This window comes from Podarcis tiliguerta (assembly GCF_965153285.1).
Source record: "Podarcis tiliguerta genome assembly, chromosome: 8".
Classification (NCBI taxonomy): domain Eukaryota; kingdom Metazoa; phylum Chordata; class Lepidosauria; order Squamata; family Lacertidae; genus Podarcis; species Podarcis tiliguerta.
Window position 1 is genome coordinate 31648243 of NC_139541.1, and position 13811 is coordinate 31662053.

The window sequence follows — 13811 nt, forward strand, 5'->3', positions numbered from 1 at the left end:
TGTATGCTCTGTTTGTAGCCTGAATGATATGAACAGATGTCAGGGTAAGGGCCAGTGGGCAGAACCCCCCCCACTAGTTTCTGTGCTTATGAATGTGGCCGAAATCTTTCATATACAGTGGTACCTCTGGTTGCAAACGGGATCCATTCTGAAGGCCATTTGCATCATGAAAAGCCCGCAACCTGAAGTGTCGTATTCTCGCAGGTGCGCAACACGATTTGGTGCTTGTGCGCATGTGTGAGTGGCGAAACCCGGAAATAACCCTTTCCGGTACTTCCGGGTTGCTGCAGGATGCAACCTGAAAAAACATAACATGAAGCGAACGTAACATGAAGTATGACTGTATTTAATAACATTTACTTAGGAAGATTGAGAGGCAAAATTGGAGAATTTCTGACCTATGTGTTGCTGGGTGCATTTTGTTACATAGATGCTTAAAATCATGCTCCTCTTCTACATCTCTGCATTTCCCCTTTGCTTACATGTGCACATGTTTGCAGAAATGCTTCTCCCTTTTTAACTCCGTAGATGGAATATTTTCTGGTTCACGATCTTGACTTTGGGCTAAGCTTGAAGTCTTAAGCCTTGGCTTGCATTTGGGGTCAGCGCAGAGTCGCATCTCCCTAGCAGCAGTTCCCAGAGGCTCTGGGCACGAGGCTTTGCAGAATGCCTGGCAAAGTGCACGGGGTGAGGAGGGGGAGTAGAGAATGCCAATTAGAGTGCCCCCCCACATCCCACTATCCTTGAGTAAGCCAGAAATTGATTGTGCCTGAGTTAAAGAGCAGAGCTAGCGACACACTGCAACGGTGGCCCACCACCTTGCAGAATGGTCAGGGGTGCTTGAAATCCAGAGGTTTGAAAGGGCAGTGGAAATGGTAAAGCTCTTTTGGAGTAATTGAAGGCCACATTTTATCCTGTGGAGGCTGGTGTGTTAGTGCAAGTGGGGCACTGTTGCCCCACCAACCTCAGTCTGCACTCAACCAGCTCCCTCCTGCCTGCCTTCTTTTTTAACAACCATCTCCTCACATCTTCTCTCCTCTGAAGACAAACCTCTCTCTCTTCACCCTTAGAGAGGAAAATTTGGTACTTCCTATGATCCTTAGGATGCCCTCCCAGGGACTATAGGGTTAAAAGATCTACCACAGAAATGAAATTCTGCCAAACTTAGGATTCCAATAGATGTTTGTCCATTTCATCACAGCTTCAGCGGATCGTAACACTCCTCCATTCCATAATTTCTTTTAACTTATCCAATCTCTGCAGCATCCAGATATTTCAGCAGCCATTTCCAAATTGCTGGAGGTTGAGATATCTTCTGGTATTCCCATATCAAGCCCACAATATATCAAGACAGATACCTGGATATTGCTGCAAATCTATAGTTGGTGATTTCACCACACTGGATAAATTATCTTCAGCAACATTATATAATATCTGTTGCCAAAGGCTGTAGCCAAAGGTGGGGAATCTGTAGACCACCAGATGGTGGAGGATTCCAATACCCATCAGCCCCAGCTAGCGTGGTCAATGTGCAGGGATGGTGGGAGTTGAAGTCCAAAAGCATATGGAAGGCCACAGGTTCCTCGTCACTGTTCTAGATGCAGTCAATATCCAAATGTCTGTGAAATATTTGGGGGCATGGTGGCACACATTCCCAACTTTTAAATTTGTTCATGGAAAATAACCAGTTAAGATGCACTGTTCCAGAGAAGTAATTCTCAAACAGGGGCTGGGAAACAACAACAAATGCCTAGTGTTGGGACAAGAGTTTTCTTTTCCCATAAACTTAGGATGCTTTTAGCCATATTAAGCTGAAAATTCTGGGGATATATATTTATCATACAGGACAAAACTCTCTCTCCTCCTTTGCATTTTGGAGACCAGGAAGTGAATTTTGATAAAGGGATAAGTTTTCACAGACTCCACTTGGCTCATTGCTCTTTCTGCACATTCATTCCCCACCGTCCCAGTGACAGGCATTTTTCTGGCAAACTGTTAAAGAAAAGTGCAGCGACCACTCTCGGAGCATACAGATGGTGTACAGTTTAATCTTGATTATCCAAGAGTGGACCTTTAAACTTTGCTGAGAACCTCGCCTCCCTTCCTCTGAAATCTCATGCCCCAGCTCCCGGGACCAATTTGCTCGCTTTCAAATCTTCCTCCACCGCTGTGCTATCGTGAAAAATAGCTGGCGATAACTTTGGGGAAAGGGGGCCAGGAGAACTGCTGACTTGAAATCCGAGGTGAGGGTCCATCATTTATACTAATGAGCTCACTGGTGGGGAATTTGTGAGATGCTCTGCTCTGTTTCTTTTTTAAGAAAAGGAGTAAATCACCTTTAAATAACCGCAGGCCTTTTAAACATGATATATACATGCGTACATACGAGTGGAACCTGCAATGAAACAATCAGCATGACATGTATCTTTTCAGGGAGGCAGGCAGACTCCATTCCGTTCTCCCTGCTTTCGCCATCCCAGCTCCCTGGTGTTTGCCCTCCCTCTTTCAACAGTCAACCAGTATTCTGTGTGGGCTGAGCATCTCCAGTCCTTATTAGGCTGCTTATTGCAAGGGGGGGGGGGAGGTTGCCCTTATTTTTTCCTATAATTTTTGTACTTCTCCAAACCCTTGGGGTTCCTCCAAGCCTGATTATACACCTGTCTTTTGTATGGCTGGTGCCATTTTGGCCACAAAAGGACCCACACTTGGAGAACACTGTCTCGTGAGGGTTTGAAATCTGCTAGCATTCCTCCCAAACCAGATCAGGGGCCTGTGTCCTTCCAGATGTTGTTGCCTACAACTAGGAATGGGAGAGGAATTTAACTTGGGTCTCTTTGGGAGCTGAATATGTCAAATTCACACTTTCTGAAACAATATGGAAATTGAAGCACAGCTTTCTTGTGAATTTTGCACTTATCCGACTTCTGCTTTGCAGTGTGTCAACCAGACAAGGTTTGCAAAAGGTACATCTATTAGGGTAAGAGTGTGCACAGAAATGAATACTGTATTGTGGGAAATAACACAAAAATGCATTATATGTGGGGAATGTGCTTGCAGAAATGTGCACAGTAGTCAAAACCGAATATAAAAATATGTTTATTGGAATAAACGCTAAAATGCTAAGGAGTTTTCATGAGGGACTTTTGCAAAATGTGGGGTAGGGGTGGGAATGAGAAACAGAGAGAGCCCAAATGGACAGGTGCTTCCATCCCTAACTACAAATCCCATTATTTTGACCACTGGTCATTGTGGCATGAGGCTGATGGGAACTGGAATCAGAAAGCAATGGGATGGCCAAAGGTACCCTGCCCTGGAACTAGATAGATTGCCCAAAGTCTTCCTGAAACAACTTGGGAATCCTAAAATGGTGGAGATTCTCATATTCCTACAATGAACACTTCTTTGGAGAAGCTGTGCTCCCAGGTTTGGTTTGGTTCTTTTGTCTCTTACTGGCATTTGAGCAATTCTTAAAATCACCACCACCACCATCCATCTTTTATCCTGATTCCAGAGGTCTGGCATCACAGTTCAGCTCTCTAATGTCAACAGGGCAACACAGTTTTGTGGGTTCTCCTTGGCCCAGTGTTAATGTAATGCAGATTCTTATCATAAAAGGCCCCCAAACATTTTATCAACATTTAAAATGATCACACGCAGAGGAAATAAAGCATGGTATTTAATGTCACATAGCATTATGAGAACATCATCTCAAAATGGCTGTCATTTCACTTCAACCGGCCGAAGCGTCTGCTGAATTTATCCAGAGGTCATCCACTCAACTGCATATCGCTGTCGTGTCTATCGGGATAAAAAATTTAAAGAGCTGCAATCCAAGACTCACTCACATGAGGGTAAGTCCTGTTGAACTTAGTGGGGCTTACCTCTGAGTAAACACACCTAGGCATGCACTGCAAAAAGCTTTGAAATGCAGAGTTTCATGATCAAGGATGGAATAGCCAATGTGATGCCTTCCATATGTTATTGGCCATGTTGGTCGAGGCTGATGGGAGCTGGAACTTGACTATGCCCAGACATCGTATTTGCTATCCCTGTTTGGACCTAGATCATTGTGTTACAGCATTACATTCTGTGCCCCACAATTTCTTCAGTGTTCTTTCTGTGATACTGCAAATTGCTCTATCAAAAGTCAAGAGGCAGGAATCGGGTTCCAAGCAACAGGGGAGTTCTGCATGCCTAATGGATTTTCTTGGCCTTATCAATAATACACCACTCTGTGGCATCCTCTGGACCTCACCTATTTGAGTTTCCCATTGTTTCCCCTCCCCCGGCCACCTAGGGATTTTGAGTGATGGATAAGTCCCCGAAAAATGACACCGTATTTAATTATACACACATTTCCATAATTAAATGAAAGAGCTTTTGTTTTCAGACAGATGCACACACATTATCCTCCTCTCCTCTCTCCTCTCTTCTCTCCACCTCCATGAAGTTCAGAGCTGTGCAGCCCAGACTTTTTCATTCAAGGGAATAAGCATTTTGCTCATTGTTCAGCAAATCATTAGGAACTGTGTGTTTGGTTGTGTATGCCTGTAGCTGTAATTATGCTCAGCTTTTAGTGAATGCAGGAGTCAGCCAAGCATTGTTGGGCAGAGCCATTTGTGGTGACATTGAGCCCTACTGGTACAATACATGTGCAAGCAAACGAAAAGGAGATATTTTGATGGTTGTGTCTAAATTAGCCTTGAGGTCTGTAAGGAAATGCTCATCAAGTCTGCAGCATTTAATTACCAGATCACTGAGCATGTAAATTAGAGAAGTCCCTCACGCTTGCCCTCCACATCCTGTGCACGTATACTTCCCTCCAGTATATCTGGGGTTTTTTTGGGGGGGTGCATAGGGTTGACTCCAAAATTTGAGGGGAGGGTCAGAAAATGCACTTTCAGTTGGCCCCATTAAACTGAAAGAGATGAGGCATGTAAACTGAGATGCCTTTCCCACGTAACCTGTAGCTTCCTTGACTATCATTTGCAAAGTGAGAATGGTGGTTGCTTGGCCACTTTGACAACCTCAATGAATGCCCAACCTCACCACCTTCCAGAACTGACCCTGGTGTTTTTTTTTACTCAGGAAGCTGCAAACCTGCATGTTGGGACCAGTGCTCCCATGTTTGGTGCTCTACACTCTGAGGAGGTCAGTTGCTCTGAGCATTGACCCTGGATGACTCCACACACCCAGAACCTGCCTTCCCCAACATCATTTAGAGAGCCCACTTTGCCACTGCTTCACATTGCCACCATCATAGTTTAATGATTCATACCCAAAAACTATAGTCAGAGTTCTTCCATTCCCATCAGTATCAGCAGTTGCTAAAGCAGGCAAGGCCCCTTGAACTACAGGAGCCTTTTCGTACTGGAGGTGGGCCTAACCACTTAGAGACTAAACTGCAGCCCTATTTATGTTTTACTTGAGAGTTTTTTTGTGGCTGAATGCCCCCACCATTTGATTTAAGTATACTACACTGTGTGCTTTGCAGACTGTTACAGTCTGGAGCTTCTTTGCACACTGAGATTGGCAGTTCATGGTCATAGAATCAGAATTGTAGAGTTCGAAGGGACCCTGAGAGCCATCTAGTCCAACCCCCTGCAATGCAGGAATCTCAGCTAAAGCATCCATGACAGATGGTCATCCAGCCTGTGCTTAAAAACCTTCAAGGAAAGAGAGTCTACCACCTCTTGAGGGAGTCTATTCCACTGTCGAGCAGCTCTCACTGTCAGAAAGTTCTTTCTGGTGTTTAGTCAGAATCATTTTTCTTTTAACTGGAATCCAATGGTTTGGGTCCTACCCTTCAGAGCAGCAAAAAACAAGCTTGATCCATCTTCCATGTGACAGCCTTTTAGGTACTGATTTTTCAGCGCATAGCCTCAGTATGGATTGGCTATCAGCTCTTAATTATATCAGGAGAAGTGTTTTCCTCCCATCTGGACCTTTGTGGCCTAAATTCTAACCACACATGAACTAAAGCATTTCTTGTTTAATGTACCATCAAGGTAAGGGAATGAGATCTTGCATTGATTAGATGTGTTTATTGCTGAAAGAATAAATGCCATTTGAGGAATTGTATCCGGTTCGCCTTCATCTTGTAGGTTATTATTACGTCTCCAAAGCACTATGGAGAAGTGAATAAATAATAGTTACACAGCAAAGCATGCACAGACCACCTCCCAAGAAACTCCATTATTTGCATGCTTTAGACAAGAGAGGGCCACTTGATTTCCCAAACAAGTGTTTGAGCTACTTGATTAACATTGATGGTCCCTAGAAGCAAAGTCTTCTTATGTTATTATAGCATGGGTGGCTAGCCTGTGCCCCTGCAACGTTCCCATCAGTACCCAGCCAGAATGGCCAATAATCGGGGATTATTGGCAAGAAAGAAGCAGACTCCTAACTTACATGCCAGTGACCCACTACTAACTGGTGTAGACCTGTGGCCCTCCAGATGTTGCTGAACCATAGAACACATCATCCCTGACCACTGGCCATGCTGTCTGGGGCCAATGGGTGTTGTAGCTCAGCAACATCTGGAGGGACACTGGTTCCCCATCCCTGGTGCAGACAATATAGAGCTGGATGGACCCAATGGTCTGATTCAGCACACCAGCCTCTTATGCTCCTATGCCTGCTTGGTGTTCTGTTGGCAGGCAACAAAGGGGAACAGTGACAGCAGCCTGTGCAAAGCTAAACAGGGTCTGTTATGGTTTCAAATCGGATGGGGGACCATGTGTTGAGATTCCTGCATTGCAGGGCATTGGACTAAATGACCCTCAGGGGTCTCTTCCAAATCTACAGTTATATGATTCTTTGATTCTATCTTTGGGGCCACTGCAGGTCTTCATTCTTTGATTTTAAACTGGGTTTGATGAAAAGGAGCTCTTCAAATATAGGACTGTCCTCTGACTGTCCTTCAATAGAGGACTGTAATGTAGGACACTTGGTCACCCCACGTGAACTTTTCTGATGGAGAGCCCAGATCCTTCCCCTCCACCCTGAAGTACCAATTAGCACTGCAGCAGTCTTGATGGGAGGTGAATCAAGTTTTCTGCCCTGAATCCACTTGTCTTATTTGTTGGCCAGTTATACTCACTTTGAGGACACAAACTTGCTGATTGCACCTGCAATTTTAGTTTCTGCTGAGCTGATGTAAAGCTGGGAAGCATGGGACGTGCACATTATTGAAAGCTTCTTGGGGAGTTTCGATACCTCCTTGTGTAAGTTTTATTGCAAAACCCTGCAGCAGAATCTGCAGCCTACTGAAAAGAGAGGGAAGCTCGTGATTTGCAAGATACAAACAGCCATCACTTAACCTGCTTAAAACTTTCCTCCACTGAGAACAGAGACTGGAGTATGAAATGCATACTGCCTTTCCACTGGCTATGTCTGCTTGGAAGCAGAAATGGAGAGGCTTTCCTGATCTTTGGGAGAACTTTTCTTCTTCTAAGAGGCTTCCTCCATTCTCTTCTTGAAAGGCACACTGGGGCCGTTTGTAGATATTTTTGAATCAGTCACACATGCCTGATTGTCCAGAGCACTAGGTGGACACTCACACTTAAGAACACAAAAAGAGCCTGCTGGATCAGGCCAATGGTCTATCTAGACTAGCATCCTCTTCTCACAGTGGCTAATACTCTCCCTGTTCTACTAAATCTTGCTCCTCTTGCCTCCACAGCTTCTTCCATGCATTATCCAAAATGCCCTGGCACCACATTATCCACATTCTCCTGGCACCATATTTGTTATCTTATTTAACTGCTGACTTGGTTCCAATAATTTCGTGCTTTTGCTGTTGTTTGATACCGTATTTTTTTGTTTCACACAAATGTTGTTAGCTGCCTTGAAGGCATTTGTGGTAAAAGGCAGGACAGAAACTTTAGAAATAAAATAGCGAATTAAATAGTCTGAAGGAAGCCATACTTCTTTGACCCTTTTTCATGGAGAATAAGGCTATCCATTGCTTCTAGCCATGATGGCTGTGTTCAGTCTCTGCTGTTGGAGGCAAGGGGCCTTTGACTAACAGTTGCTGGGAACTGAATTTATGACTTTTGTGTCTGTAGCAGGTAAGACCAACATGGAGTGTCCTAAACTCCACCGTGGAAGAAATGCAAGAAGACCTGAAAACCAGTTGCAGGTCAAATGCTGCTAATCTGTTGCAGTGACTTGACATCTCTTGATGTAATGGTATTGTTTTATGCAATGAGCAGTAACAGCTCCAAAGAATAATCAGTCTGTCTATTGATTTGGCTTGTTTAGTGTTACTGTGCCTAATCAATAAACCCCCAAAGTATCTCGTCATAATGGCTGCTTTGCGTTCGCCTCTCCAGTAGCTTTCCAGCTGCCCAGAAAGTGGGATCAATACACTGAAAATGCTCTTCCACACTCGTCCTTATGAAATGTTTGTATTTCTCCATGTGAGTTTTATGCTGGTAAATGGCTTTTCCAATATATCAAGGGCTTTTTCTTTTTCTTTTAAAGGGTTCCATATTGCAATGCATACACCACACAATCACCAGGCCATGTGGGGGATGCTTTCAAGGTCACTGGTGAATTGACTAAAGGAGATTCATAAACCTTTCAAGTTATACTGCGCAGATATAGAACAAAAGCCAGCTAAGTGGTTCCAAATGGTCCGCATGCAGAGATGTTTGCAGGGTCATTAGGGTTGGTTTCCACCCCCTCCTGAGATTTTTTAAAAAAACATCAAATGGTAAGTAGTACACCTTGATATCCTGGGTACTTTTGGAAAGGTCTGGGGAACTCATCTGAAATCCTGAAAATCATGTGCCAGATAACAAAGAGACCAGGTGTAACTAACCTGGTGTCCTCCAGCTTTTTTGAGCTACAACTCACATCATCCCTACTAATTGGTCATGCAGGCTGGGGCTGATGGGAGCTGTAGTCTGCAACTGTAAAGTGACTGTTTACCCCCATTGTCAGATGAGTGTTTGACAAAAATTTACTTGGAGACCCCAAAATAAGGTTTACCAGTGACGTTTTGTAGCCCCCTACAAGTAGAGAGAGGTGTGTGAGTGTGCGTAGAAACTAGTCTACTGAACAAAGGCAAAATGTATATTAACTGCTCAGACCACTTTTGCCTCTGGCCCCACCAACTGCTGGCATGTGGCCCCAGAAGACTATTTAGAAGGGAACACAGCTTTCGAGCTGGGAAATGTTTCCCACCCCTGCTTTCAAGAGTTCATGCTTGATTTGTGACTATCACCCTTTCCATACTTCCATGGTGCAAAGCTGGGAAGCTGGAAGACAGTGGATTCCAGGGGGAAATTTGCAATCCTAACCACACTTAACCTGGGAGTGAGCCCCATTCATTTTAATAGGACTTACTTCCAAGCAAACATAGGATTGCAGCGTTTGGCACCTTCTGGAATGGATGGCCTTCACTCTTTCCTTCACCCATTATTCAGAAGAGAGAGAGAGAGAATTTGATCTTAGAAGGTAGTTTGTTTCGATTCTTGTTCATTGTTAGCCATGCTCACTATGGGGAATCCAAAATCAAAAGGATGCTCTGCATCAGAAAGGGCTGGAGAAATTATTTGTACTTGCTTCCACAAGCTCAGGAAAATAAAGAGATGCTAAAAAAAGAAATGTGCTTCAGGGTCTTGTGCTGGCCTTTCAGAGATTAAAAAGATGCATAAATTGATCTCAGCATGCTACACGGGTCGTGGATTGCTCTTTCGAATCTTTGAAGAGCTGGTGTTAGTTTGCCCACCTTTGCAAAGTAATAGGCCTTGGTTAGAGAAACTGCTCCTATCTCTCTCTCTCTTGCAGGGGATGGGGAAACTGGCTCTCCAGTTGTCATGGGAACTCCGACTCCACCATCCCTAGCCAGCATGGCCAGTGGTTAGGGATTATGATAGTTGAGGTCGAACAACATCTGGAGGGCCACAGGTTCCCCATCCCTGCTGCTCTGGAAGGAAAGGACGTAGGGCTGATTCACACACATGTTTCATCACCCATTGCCTGCAACATCAGTGGTGGATGTCATGGTTGAAAGAGCCTTGGTAGTCATGCCTGTTGCTCCATTAGATCCCTCAGGATCTCTCTTCTTTCTCTAAGGCACTTTTGGCCAACTGGTCTCCCGCAGGCTGGAATCAGCCCTTGAAACAGTTTTGTCCAACCCATTGACAAATCTACCAAATTTTAGATGAAGTGTAGGAAAAGGTTCATAAGAAGCTTCATCCTTAAGGAAAATTGCATTCAGGTGGCACAAGAAACTACCCACCCATCCCTGATATTGTCATTATATTAACAGACTGTGGATCAGGAGGTGAGGCATTTCAGCAGTGAACGATTGCTAAAAGCACTAAGGATGTCATGAGTGGGATTTGCTGGGCCAAAACATATATGGTGGTAAATAAAAAATTGCCCCCGAGCAAATTGGTTGAGTTTACTTTCATTGTGCACCTGGGATCAAGCCTTGGTTATTTGAACAACTTCTTTGTTCTGCAGATCAGCTTGCACAGTGTACCTTGTTAACTCCTGTTCCCCCTGCCTGTAGGACATCACCGATGAATTCCATAAAAAGCAAAAGACATACTGGGTCTCCCCATTGGATGGGCATTGTACCCTAGGGCTGGAAAGCTTCTCTTAATTCCAGAAAGGGCAGGACTGGTTGTGGTTGCTTAATGGACATCAAGAGTCACTGCTGCCTGTATATAAGGGCTAAATGCTGGTAAGAACAAAGTTATATGAATCCCATCATTCTTCTAAAGAGTTTGGTCAGTGCACAAGGGCTCATATTGTCTTCACAACAACCCAGTGAGGTAGGGTAGGTGGAGTAAGCTTTGCATTTGAGCAGGGATTGGCACCTAGTCTACCCAGTACAAGTTCAGCACTTACACTAAGAAGAGCCTGTTGGATCAAGCCAATGGCACATCCAGTCCAGCATCCTATTCTCACAGTGGCCACCCAGGTGCCAAGTCCTCAAGCAGGACCTTAGCACAACAGCACTCTCTCCTGTGGTTTCCAGAATCTAATGTTCAGAAGCATTACTGCCTCTGATCATGGACTGCTAGTAGCAATGCATAGCCTTTACCGCCATGGATTTGTGCAACCTCTTAAAGCCACCCAGGTTAGTGGCCACTGCTGCCTCCTGTGGGAGGGAGTTCCATAGTTTAACTATGTATTGAAGTACTTTCTTTTTTCTGTCCTGAATATTCCAACAATGCATTCTTCCAATGAACTTTGAACTACCCTACAGTGGTTATCAAAAGTTTGAGAAGTGGGTGGAAGAGCCACTGAATATGTGTTTTTAATAAGTCACGGTGCATTTCAAGCAAATACGTTCTTGATCAGGGGACATAGGATACGGGTGAAGCTGCTGTACCCTCCTCATAAGTTTGCATTGTCCTCTCCTGTATCTTCTCCAGATCTACAGGGTGTCCAGTCCTGGTGAGGCTGACCCATGAACCATAGATGGCTTGGGAGAAAAGAGGTTTTGGCAAGAAAGAAGCAGACATGAAATGAGCAGGGAATGGATGTCCAGTCGAAGAGCAGGTGCCCTTGAACCAGATAACACAGGTAGTCCATGATAGGTCCTTCAGCACCATGGACAGATCCTAGCCAGTAAACAACCTGTCTCATTAGATTATTTAACTTCACCTGAACCATTTATAGCAGGGATTGAGAACCCCTGTTCCTCTAGACCTGCCTTCACCAACCTGGTGCCTTCCAGATGTTTCGGACTACAACTTGGAGCTCAAAGTTTCTGATGGGCACCAGGTTGGCAAAGGTCACTCTAGAAATTGTTGAATTGCAACTCCCATCATCATGACCATCAGGCTGATGGGAATTGTTATCCTGCAACATCTAGAGAACCGTGGGTTCCCAACCCATGCATTACAACCTTCCTGGGCTATAAGGGCCAGACTATCCCTCCGTCCTGAGCAGTAGCCCTCTGGTCTGGAGCCAAGCAGCCCATCACCCCCCTGTTCATTCCTTCTGGGTGTATTGGTGAGTGGGCGCCAGCAAGAAACAGAGTCTTCCCTAGGTGGTGATGGTGGTATATTCAGGCACAGTGAATCTGTGTTTGTTCTCGTCATCAGCATCCTCCTATTTTCCTTTCAAGAGATTCAGAGTTGCTAAGAAAAAAATACATGCAATAGTAAACTGGGTAAGCAAACAACCCATTTAATAACAACTCAGCCTTATAAAAAGGGAAATGGCTCCATTCTACCCAAGGCAAATGGCAGGCAAGCATCAGTTCCCATCCCCCTCGCCCAGAGACCTCCCTTAAGAAACATGTTTTGGCCAACTGACGAAAGTAACATGAAGCCTGGCAGGCTTCTCTGAAAAGAGCATCCCACCATGTCCCCTTAAATGCAACCCAGCCTCTAGCCACCACCATTCCTCTCTTTAGGAGAAAGCCTGCTGCAGGCATGAATTAAGAGTCCTGCCAAGGAGCTGTATATAACCCTATTTTATAAACGTTTCCAACGTCTATTGGGGATCCTGAATGGGCTGTCAAATTTCAACAGACATCCCATCAGCGGCTCTTCATTTGACGTACAGTAATTAATTTAGAAAGAAAGGATCTGATCTTGCATGTGTGAATTACTCTTCAAGTACGTTCAATTATACTGACTTCACCACTCCCTGTAATCCCCTAGAGCCTCTTTCCAGAGTGTGTATGTAGCATGAGGGGTAATCGTATCCCAGTCTCTGGCTGTGCTTTGGCCATCTGATGGTCTCGCGCTCAGGAGCAAGCAGATAATCCCCCTTCCAGACAATGCCCATCAGGGAGGCTGCCTTTCACTCAGCCCTGCTGCAGACCCAACAAAACAGCCTGCGGGCACATCGCAGGCCTGACCCACCGCTCCTCTCTCAACTTATTTGGATTGACGTCTCCTTTTGTCGAGGACCTGCTCCTCGCTGTTTGGCAGGCTCGGCCCTGCGCACAGCCTCTCTGCGTTGCCGTCATGAGATAAAAGTGGGCATTTTCCCATGTCATTTGCTGTTTCGGTGCGAAGCTGTGAGCTGGGCTCTGCGAGAAGCTGCCCTCGCTGTGGCTCTTGCATCTGCGCAGGGGTCCTTCTTTGTTAATCAGGTGCAAAAGAAAGGAGGCAGACAAAAATAAGAATTGAGTGAGATTTTATTTTTTTTAACAACCCTCCCCATCATGAATTTTTCAGAAGCATGCCAATGTCTTGGAACAGTGCAGGATGTAGATTTCCAAGAAACCTTGCAGAAAACAAAATAATAGGGAGGAGAGTTTCCTGTTAATTTTAATTCTTCATCTTCACGTTTGGCTATTTGTAAGGATGATTTCAGTGCAAGCCTGTGTCTTTTCTTGAGCACCTACCTGAATCCCATCCATTCTGCTGACTCCACTTGACCTTCAACTTTGTCCTTTGTGCTACGAGGTTTATAGCTAAACACTATTATGTTTTATTGCAAAATGGAGGATGAGGTGAATGTGTGTCCCCCCCTTACACACTCTATCCCAGCATTAGCATCATCCCAAGTGTAGCATTTGTGTTCCTGCAGTTCTTTGGTATAAATAAATACTCAAGCAAGAAGACCAATCTGTGCTCCACTAGGAATAATAAAGAAAAATAATATGCCATTGATTTTGCTTGGGGTGTCTAAAAGTGTTTTTATGATTGTATATGTTTATTGCTTTTCCACACTAACGTCATGAATTCCAGGCAATTAAAAAGGACATGAATTCCAAAGCGTTTAACCAGGGGAAATCTGCCTTCCAAATGCAATGTATTAAAAGTTGTAATAATTTTGGCTGGGGTAGAGAGAGCTGCTGCACAAGTTAACAATCTTCAGCTCCC